This window comes from Miscanthus floridulus, chromosome 8 (assembly GCF_019320115.1).
Source record: "Miscanthus floridulus cultivar M001 chromosome 8, ASM1932011v1, whole genome shotgun sequence".
Lineage (NCBI taxonomy): Eukaryota > Viridiplantae > Streptophyta > Magnoliopsida > Poales > Poaceae > Miscanthus > Miscanthus floridulus.
Genome location: NC_089587.1, coordinates 176306957 through 176316881, shown reverse-complemented (window position 1 = coordinate 176316881; position 9925 = coordinate 176306957). Strand labels below are relative to the sequence as shown.

Here is a 9925-nt window from a genome sequence, read left to right as displayed (position 1 = left end):
AGTATTTGGGGCCTGTTTAGTTCTCCCAAATTCCAGAATTTGGCACTATGCAAAAAGAAGATTCCCTGTCACATCAAATTTGTGGTACATGCATGGAGTACTAAATGTTGACGAAATCAAAAACTAATTACACAATTTGGTTGTACTTTACGAGATAAACATTTTGAGCCTAATTAATCAAAGTCTGGACAATTATTACCAAATAAAAACGAATAAGCTACTGTAGCTACAGTGGCCGCAGAATCTGGCGGCGCCGAGTTGGTGTACCAACTAAACGTGGCCTTGTTCTAGTGTGTAAGCACTCAATGCAATTAAGCCACAAACAGTGATTTGTTGAGCTAGCTAGCCGGAAACAGTGATTAAAGAATGATCGTCGTCTCTGACGACATATGGAGGTCCAGTCAGGATTCACCGTACGTGGATCGACCATCGGTACCAGAAATGGCACGCTCATCAGCATGAGGTGTAGGGACAATGTACAGAATCCTATCATGTCGCTGGGGTGATGACACATCATGATATATATAACCTGTCAACAGGGAAGAAATTAAAACCATGGTGACTCAGCTACAACTTGGATTTGAGTGATACACGGACTCTTACAAAAAACTATATATATATCGTCTAGCTAGCTAGAATCAGCATGCACTCGGATGCAAATTAATCAAGTTATAACTAACGCACAAGAAACCGATCGAACTACATACCTAATGATAAGATCTATTGTCCTAACTCCTAACATAGAAGCTGCAAGCACTAAGGCATTACTACAACGTGGAAAGCTAAAATCTAACCCATGTGTTTCTTTCTTTCTATCTATCTATCTATCTATCTATCTATCTATCTATCTATCCTTTTTCTTTGGAACCAAAACCTCATGATGTGTTTCTTCTCTATCCCCTCTTTCATCACCACACAATATTTTCTCTTATCACCCTGCATTGATCATGTCCGGCAAGTGCAAGTTGTCCTCTCTGTTAAAAATTTAGGCATTTTCATGATCAATTTAATCCAGAAATATAACATGAGCAGGTTCGCGACAACATATATGTGCATGTGTAAATCACTAATGAACTCTACAGCATGCAGACATGACATACAGATCGATACAGTAAAAATGCAAAATACGGTAATTATTGAGATCAGATTGTACCCAGCGGAGGGTCCCATGCCGAGGGTATCGGAGGGTCCATTCGCACTAGTCGACATAGTGCGTTGCTCGAAGTCGTGGACCACAGTCGATGCAGGACGGTGTTCGCAGTGCAGTCCCACGAACGGATCACCAGGAAGAAGACGTCTTGCTGTTCCATAAGCAATCACCGGGAAGAAGACGGGTTCTGAGAGCGATCACCACCAGGAAGAAGACGTACGTGGACGAGCAGTCGCAGATTGCTCCCCAAAAACCTAATCGCCGCTCACCCCGTGCAAAGTTCTCAGGTGGACGAGGGTTCCGAAGGCACCTACTCTCCCGCTACTCCGTGCGCGTAGAGGTACGGGACGGGGAAGCCAGAGGGTTGCTGAGATGTGGTTTCTCTCAGGAGCGGTTGCGAAAAGGGAAAAAGGACTAACGGAGGACTACGGATATATGGCTGCGACGGTAAGGGAGAAAGGCAGCGGAGAATCCCAGGAGACGGAAAGCGGAAGAGATGGTAACTGATGCAATCAATTCGCCTCCACCATCAAGAAGAGAAACTCCCGTGATTATGTGGATTTAAGTGACAAAAGACTGGCCATGCCTGCCCGCTCGCTCGCCGCCCGCCTCGCCACGCCATGCCCTCAGCCCGGCCGCCGCCGGCGGTGGCAGCGGCGTGCGCACGTGTGGCACACCTATGTCATTTTCTCAGCTTCTCAATTAAGATGAAGAATTTCTAACCATATAAGCTGAGTCAACGTTCAGTCAAAATCCCGTATGGTATTAAACCATACAACACTTAATGTTACATACCATAGAGTTTTATTTGATTTATTAAATATTATACGGGCCAAGCCCATAATATATCCAACAATCCCCACCAAACTCTAGGGTTTCTAACAAAGTAGTCTCAGAACCATATTTTTTTATATACCAGTGTTTCGATGGAGACTGTTAAGTTGAACATCCATCTAGAATAATAGTTTCACTTAGTCACACCTGAACAATGGACTAAGCCTTGAATTGACAGTTTTGTGTGAGGTGAATGTCACTAAAGTCCTTAGCTGATACTTGGCTACAAAAGACATCCCCTCTATTTGAAGCATATAAGTTATACTCCAGTGTCTTTCATGAGTATTTAGATATCACTCAAATCTTATAGACTGTGACCAGCAGTCTGACTCATATAGGTGTGCTCCTCAAAAGATATTCTGTAGGACAACATCTTTGCTTTAGCAAGCCACTTGGAACACATTAAGGTAAAAACCAACCTGCCTTACAGAAAATAAAGATATGCATCAGACATGAGTCTTACTAAGGATCTTTTCTCACAATTTACTACTAGCTTGTTTCACCATCCTACTTCGCGGGATCTCCGATCACATAGAACAGGTTACCACTATAGTAAATTTCAAGTGGGTCTCAAACCCATCTCTCTTGATGCACTTTCTATCACATTGCGTGACAGACCCTTAGTGAATTGATCTGCCAGATTGTTAGACGTGTGAACATAGTTCAACACTATTACTACGGAGTTTCTCAATTTTCTGACAGATTTTAGTCGTCTCTTAACATGCCTTGTGGACTTCATGTTATCCTTAGAACTGTTAACCTTCGTAATCACAGTCTGGTTATCACAGTTCATAGAAATAGCCGGTATGGGTTTTTCAACAACCGGTAAATCCATAAGGAGATCACGAAGCCACTCGACCTCAGAGCCAGCGGTGTCTAATGCTGTGAGTTCTTTAGTGATTTACACATGCACATATATGTTGTCACGAACCTGCTGATGTTATATTTCTGGATTAAATTGACCATGAAAATGCCTAAATTTTTAACACTCTCTACCTCCTTGTGGGCGAGGCAAGTAGCATTGACAGTTTGAATTCGGATTGAAGCCATACGTAGGCTTGGACTTTGTAGATTATACAGTAGGAGGAGCAAGGGCGTGGAAAAGTATGGAGTGGTTTTGGTTGGCATGGGTGGAGAAACATAGGACGTGCTTGGTTTCTGGTTGCCAGCCGCCTCGCCGCATGGGGCGCAAGAAGTTTGCCCAACCGGGCGAGCCAATTCGGCCCTCCCATGCGAACAAGGCAAAACTCGTCAGTATAGTCCTTGAGGCAAGCATGCAAGCTATGAAACACACAGCTCAGCTTCACATCCTCGCCGGACACGGCAATCCAGAGCATGTTGGGTAGAGGAACCAAGCAACCTTATATATTGCGCTAAATGAAAGAAGAATAATGATAGGAGGTAGAAGAAAAAGGCAGATGTTAGATGGGTGATCTATCTATCTATTTATATATATCCTACAATTAAAAAGAACAAAGTGTGGATATTTTTTGGTGCGACATTTGTTTTGGTTCGTTCGTCTGCCCACGCCTGTGATCCCACGACATCTCCCGCATGCTGCGTCCTTTGGTGCGATTCTCCTTGATTGAATATTGTCTGTCATGTGATAGAGGAATCATAGTAAAATAGGAAGTAGAAAATTATTATGCTATCCATATACACATTGCATGTTTGCATGCACCAGCATACATGGCAACGAGCAAAAGGAAAGAGAATTAACACAGAAGGAAAGAGAATTAAGATAAAATGAACCTCTTTGCATTTCTGAGAACCTTGCCAAATCTGCCTATATTTAATTACTTTCCCTCTTTGCATTTGCAAAAGGGACAACTTTTTCCTTCTTTCATTTGGTTTCATGCTCACGTGTTCCATCGCCCTCGCTTGTTGTTTCTTGCTGAAACTGCTCTTGGGTCTGTTCATTTTGAATCCTTTCCCCATATTCTAATTAAACTACAAAATTTTGAATTAGGATACGAGGTAAGACATGCAAACAGATATTTCAAAACTACCTGTAGAGTCCAAAGAACTTAATAAATAAATTCTTCTGGAGGCAATGCAAATTCTCTCTAATCTTTTATTTGGTGTAGTTAGTGTTATCATAGTACCCGCATGTATCCATGGGAAATAAATCATGGACAAAATGTGGATACTTTTTGGTGCGACATTCCAACATGGGTCCATCGTCCTGCTAATATCCTTGAGGCAGATCACATAAAGGATGAGAGTCCCTCTATAAGATTGCTCACAAGAGACTCAAACTTATATCTGATCATGGTAATGTTGAATTACTTTGCATCAAAAGCATAGGCAATGATAAATGGGGACATAGGTTTTAGTATGCATAGTGGAGGAAAACTCAACCTTGGCCTTCTCAGCAGTTTTTCTGAGCCTTTGCAGTGCTAACTTGTCCTTACTCATATAGTCAAGAGGCGCACCATAAAATTATGCACCACTAAGAAAAGTGTTACCATTGGTTGCCTTGACCTGAAAAATATGTCGAAATTAAGAATTACAACACCTAATTCAACATCTTGGAACAAACACTCAAGTGGATACCTTATTCTACAATATATGTCTGTGTGGAATAGTCCTAAAGCCACACATATTTATACGGCGAGTATAACATACTTTGTTTTAAAATTTTATGAGAGATTTTTAAGACACGCAATATTATCCATGCGACGGGCACCAATATTTACATATATACTCGAACCTGTGTGTACAGGATTATATGGAGATGCAGCGGAACTTATTCATGGATTTATTGGCGTATGAAAGAAATGGATATCGGAGAATTCTTTCTGCCGATATAAAATATTATCTTAGCCATATCACGAAAAAGTCTATACAGTAGATTTTGTGAGCCCGCGACGCCACGCTCTCCGTGACTGTGTTAATTTCACGAACTTTGCTTTTTGAATTAAATGTTACTTTAACATCGGTATTTAATTTAACAGTATTGTTATCTTATCGTACGATCCGTGTGTTTTTAATACAAAAGATTTAGTTGTCCCGTAGCAACGCACGGGCACGCTACCTAGTATATATATATATATATATATATGTTCAAAATCCAAGTTCTAAGATTCATTTAAAATGTCGTGCGAATATATGATGCAGCAACACACTATAATTCTATCGAAGTTAATAAGTAAATTGAGTTAAACACATGGCCTAGCTAGCTGGATTACTTATTGGCAATAAGTACTCCCTCCATGCTAAAATACAAGGCATCCTAAGAATTTTAGGATAGATTATGGGGTAAAATAAATAATGCATGTTTCTCCCTTAACTACCAATAGATCTCGTGCTTACCAATTTTGAACCAAGTGGTACACACTAACGACATGCATGCATGTGATTGGTGCTTTGTGTGAGTTAATTCACCTAAAACATATCATAATTTAGGAAAATTTTTAAATGCTTCAATACCTCATATTTCAGGATGAATGGAGTACCTATAATTCACTACAAGATTTTCAGTCTACTGCAACGCCAAAAAAGTGTAGCAAAAGACCCAAAAATGGTAGCCATAGTAATTTTGCTACCAATTTTTTTTGGTTAAATGTCGTTGCACTTGTAAGGGTAGCAATAGCATAATGCAATGGGTTACATTTTAGTTGCGACACACAGCCCCTCTATTGCAACACTTTTGACGCTTTTGCAACACCTGGTGAGTGTTGTAACAAAAGCAATTGCAACCACTATGGGTGTGGTAATAGTATCAATTGCAACGAACTAGGCGTTGCTAGCGATACGTATTGCGACACGCTGGTCGTGTAGCAACACAATGCAAGCGCAACGCAACACAGGTGTTGCAATCGTGGTTGTTGCTACGCAGAGAAAGCATTGCAATAGAGGTTCTCTATTGCCACGTCGCCTAAATGGTTGCTATAGGTGGCTTAGGTTATTGCAACATCTCTTCAGGTTGGTTGCTACAGAGAGGTCGTATATTGCCACGTTTCTGAATGGTTGCTATAGATGGCATAGGCTATTGCCACGTTACTTAGGTTGGTTGCTACAGACAGGTCATCTATTGCCACGTTACTAACTATCTGGTTGCTATAGGTAGATTCCTCTATTGCCACCGTCATCTTTTTGTAGTTGCAAAAGATAGTTTCTCTATTGCCACGATTATCGTACCTATTGCCACGACTAAATGTGGTTGTTATATGTGCCATCATATATTGCAACGCCAGATTAATATATTAATAATTCATGTTGCGACACTTTGTTTGGTAGCTTAAATTAATAATCGCAAAACGACAAATACATAATGAAGGAAGCATCGACATCCATTAAAACGAAATATAATTTGTTCATACAAAATCTTTAACAAAACACACCGAGTGTCAAACTAAATGAGAACACAAGTAGATAGCTTAACACATAATAATGTGTTAAGCACAGACAACTGTTTGAACTCATTCGAATCAAAAGACTAATGTCTACTGTAGCAGCGAAGGTTCCCTTGATATGTATGTTTGCTTGCAAGCAACAGAGAGCGCATATGAATCTTCCACGATACCTGCAAGAAGAATGTGACATCTTGTCAAAAACCTTGAAAAAGTATACAATAGCGCTAAAACCTTGAAGAATCCACATTCCAGGACCAGAGGATCCATCAGATAGAAACTGTGCCTGTAAGGGGACAAATGACTTAGCAACAACCTTTCAGCATAACATAAGCACTGAGATGGACAAGCAGGTGCATTTTGCTGGTTCATGTTGTAAACTGTAAAGATTGGCTTTCTTCTGAGAAATGACATCACAGACAATATGGAAAGGTAACAAAACTGTTTCAACTTTCAAGGTCAAACAACTGACAATCCGGATGTAAAAATCTTAATGGCTTCACTTTGTGCTATACATACAGACAGATGATGTATGAAAACTAAGGCAAAGGAAAGAAACACTAATATTATCATGATAATATTAATATTATTTTGAAGTCAATATGAAAAATAGGTTCCATGTTATCTGACTATAAGAAACTATTTGATGGTCCAAACAAACCAAGAAAACAGAGGTCCCAGAAACAAGAAATAACGACCAAGTGACCTGGTCAGATACATCATATAGCTAAATAAAATAGAAATTGAAAAACCAACAAGTAATACATCACTGAAGACAAATATGAAAATGAAAGTTGTTTCAGCAAACCTGTTCAAGTTCCAAATCATGTCCATTGATTTTTTGCATAAATAACAGGATATCCTTGTTGCATAATTTGGAACGGAGGGTGTAGTCGAGAATTGAAAAACACAATCAACTTTGACTTTAAGATGATATATTGCACTTTGTGTTTTTAACATAAGCTGATTAAATTTTCAAAACATTATGTCAAACATGACCTTGGCCTAAACTAGATGCAAAATTATGCATGTAGTTCAGCATAGCAAACATTAAGAATATGAAGATACAGAGTGAGAATTGGTAAGGAATAAGAAAGTGTCTAACTTACACATTTTTGCTGGTTGGCCAATCTTTGACATATCCCAGACCTGTTGGAAACCAAAGACATTTTACCAACTAAAAATAAAAATAGCATGAAAAAGAAGATACGACATTTGACCTGAATGGACTGACCTTCACTGACGAATCAGAAAACCCACCAACAACCAGCGATCCGTCGTGTGATATTGACGAGCAGTTTAATCTGTGTTCCACATGATGATACTCAAACCTAACAATGAGGTCATAAGTATTTAATAAAAGAGTTCCTTGCCTTGTTATCTTCTGCATCAGCATCCTTACTTTCAGCTTCTATTTTATCAGATTCTGCTAGTGCCTTCTCCATTCGCTCTTCAACAGCTTCTATTTTCATTTGGGAGAGTTTGCGGGGAAGCAGAGCTTACATGTAGCGCGGTGTCGTTCAACTTGAATATTGAATTTCTGAATTTCAGGCAGTTGCGCCTGCAAAAAAACAAATTTTAGTTACACAGAAAGAACTACTTCAATAAAGAGGAACATATTCCAATCCAAAATAATAAAAGAAACAGAAACAATAGTGCTACTCACACATACACTGAAAGAAATGGCATTGCTAAAATTACTTGATAAGGGCCAAGTGCTTAGCCAGAGCATGTTATGAATAATCGAGCACTAGCACTCTGTATACAGGTTCTGTAAAGACAACAGAAAAACATGTTGAAGAAAACAAGTTCAAATTATACACTACCACTCTGTAAGTCTGTTTACATAGCAAGAACATGTTACCTCTGGCACTAGCACTCTATATACATGTATACATGTAAGATATCCTGTCGATTTTCAATGTAAATAGAAACATGTAGGTTTGTATGACTAACTAAGATACTTATATAGCAAAAATTTCTATGTATGTACTGCATGTTTGCACAGGGCGGTGAGATTCCTCACCCAACTATCTACAATTAATAGATTAACGAATCAAGATGCATAAGTACACGCATACCTCCAGAGACAAAGCGCACGGATGAGCAGTCAATGGGTCGGGATCTCCAGAGACGAAGTGCAGATGCGGCACCTCCTCTTGGGCCCGAGCCTGTGTGGCTGCCGCCGCCTCCCGGCACAAGCCAGCACGGCCGCCGCCGCCTACCGCCACGATCCAGCGCGGCGGTGCTACCGCATCCTGCCAGGCTAGATCCGCACAGTAGCCACCGCGTGTGGCCTCCTGCTAGCCTTTAGCATGCGCGGTCGTCGCCCCAGTAGTTGCCTCCCATGCCCAGCCGTCCAACGAGCCTCGGGGAAGAGAGGGCGAGTGCGGGAGGCCGGCGGCGAGGGTCAGATTGGGGTCACGCCCCGTGTCCATCCGGCTTGGACTTGACGAGGAACGGAGTGGAGGCCGGCCCCAGGAACGGGACTTGGTCGAAGACGACTGAGGCCGGCCATGGCGACTCGCAGCCTCCACAAGCCGCGGCGATAGGAGATGGCCCGATCTACGACCATGAGGGGCGCACGAACGAGGAGCGCCGGATCCTTCGCTGGATCTGTCCCGTGGGGGAGATGAGGAAGACGAGAGGGGAGGTTACGGGAGGCGGCTGCTGAGAGGAGTGGCTGAGAGGGGAGGGGACGGGACGGGAGGCGGCTGCTGATAGGAGATGGCCCGATCTGCTGGGAAGCGTCGGTGTGGGATTAGGGTTTTGGTGTTATTTTATAGATCGGACGATTTGTAGGGGCGGCTGCTGATTGAGCCGCCCCTACAAATAGCAATACCGGGGGCGGCTACTGATTGAGCCGCCCCTACAAATCAGACTCATTTACAAGGGCGGCTCGTGTCATCAGCCGCCCCTGCTGTTCTATTTGTAGGGGCGGCTGTTCTCTGGGCTCCCCAGCACGCCACTATATGGGTGGCTCCATCACCGGCCGTCCCTACAAAGAAATTGTCCCGTTGCTACAAACCGTTTTTTACGTAGTGTACGGCAGCCTTGCCAATACCTCCTGCATACATGGCAGCATGTTTCCCCATGCCATGAATGGTAGTTAGCCAAGTGAGAGATTGAAGGTGAAGGATGGGAGCAAGCTGCCTGCGTACCGGCGTGTCCTGGTACCGCTGCCCCTCTATAGCACTCTGCAAGAATTTAGAAGGACAAGAGCAGCCAAACAGAGCAAATGCTGTAGTTAGAAGATCGTAATCCAAAATAGGTGGGGAACGATGAACATCTCAATTAAAAATCGGTAATGGAACAGAATGTTAGGCAGCACAAAGCAGTTTTGGACCTTGAGCTTGGCCATGACGTGGGCTGCGGCGTCGTTTCCGGTGGCCTCTATGATGTCCCTCTTGAGTTTGGTGGCCTCCACGAAATCCTCCTTCTCAATCATAAGATGATGAAATGGTGATTACCTGGAAAAGGGATGCGTACTCTCGGCCTGGTCGACCTCGTCGAAGTGGCGGCTGCGGCTCCATCGGGTCTGGTACCAGGTGGAGGGCGACGATGCCGAGGAGGCGGCGGCGCACAA

The 9925-nt window shown here is 42.4% G+C and overlaps 1 long non-coding RNA gene across 1 annotated transcript; it reads right to left on the bottom strand.

The window, feature by feature from the left end:
- Nucleotides 1–6471: 6471 nt before the first annotated feature.
- Nucleotides 6472–9103, bottom strand: LOC136474095 (uncharacterized). Its single transcript, XR_010762843.1, has 3 exons — nt 8421–9103; nt 7574–7900; nt 6472–7488 (listed from the first exon to the last, which is right to left on the bottom strand). It is a non-coding gene; the product is annotated as an uncharacterized lncRNA (long non-coding RNA).
- Between the last annotated feature and the right edge of the window lie 822 nt (nt 9104–9925).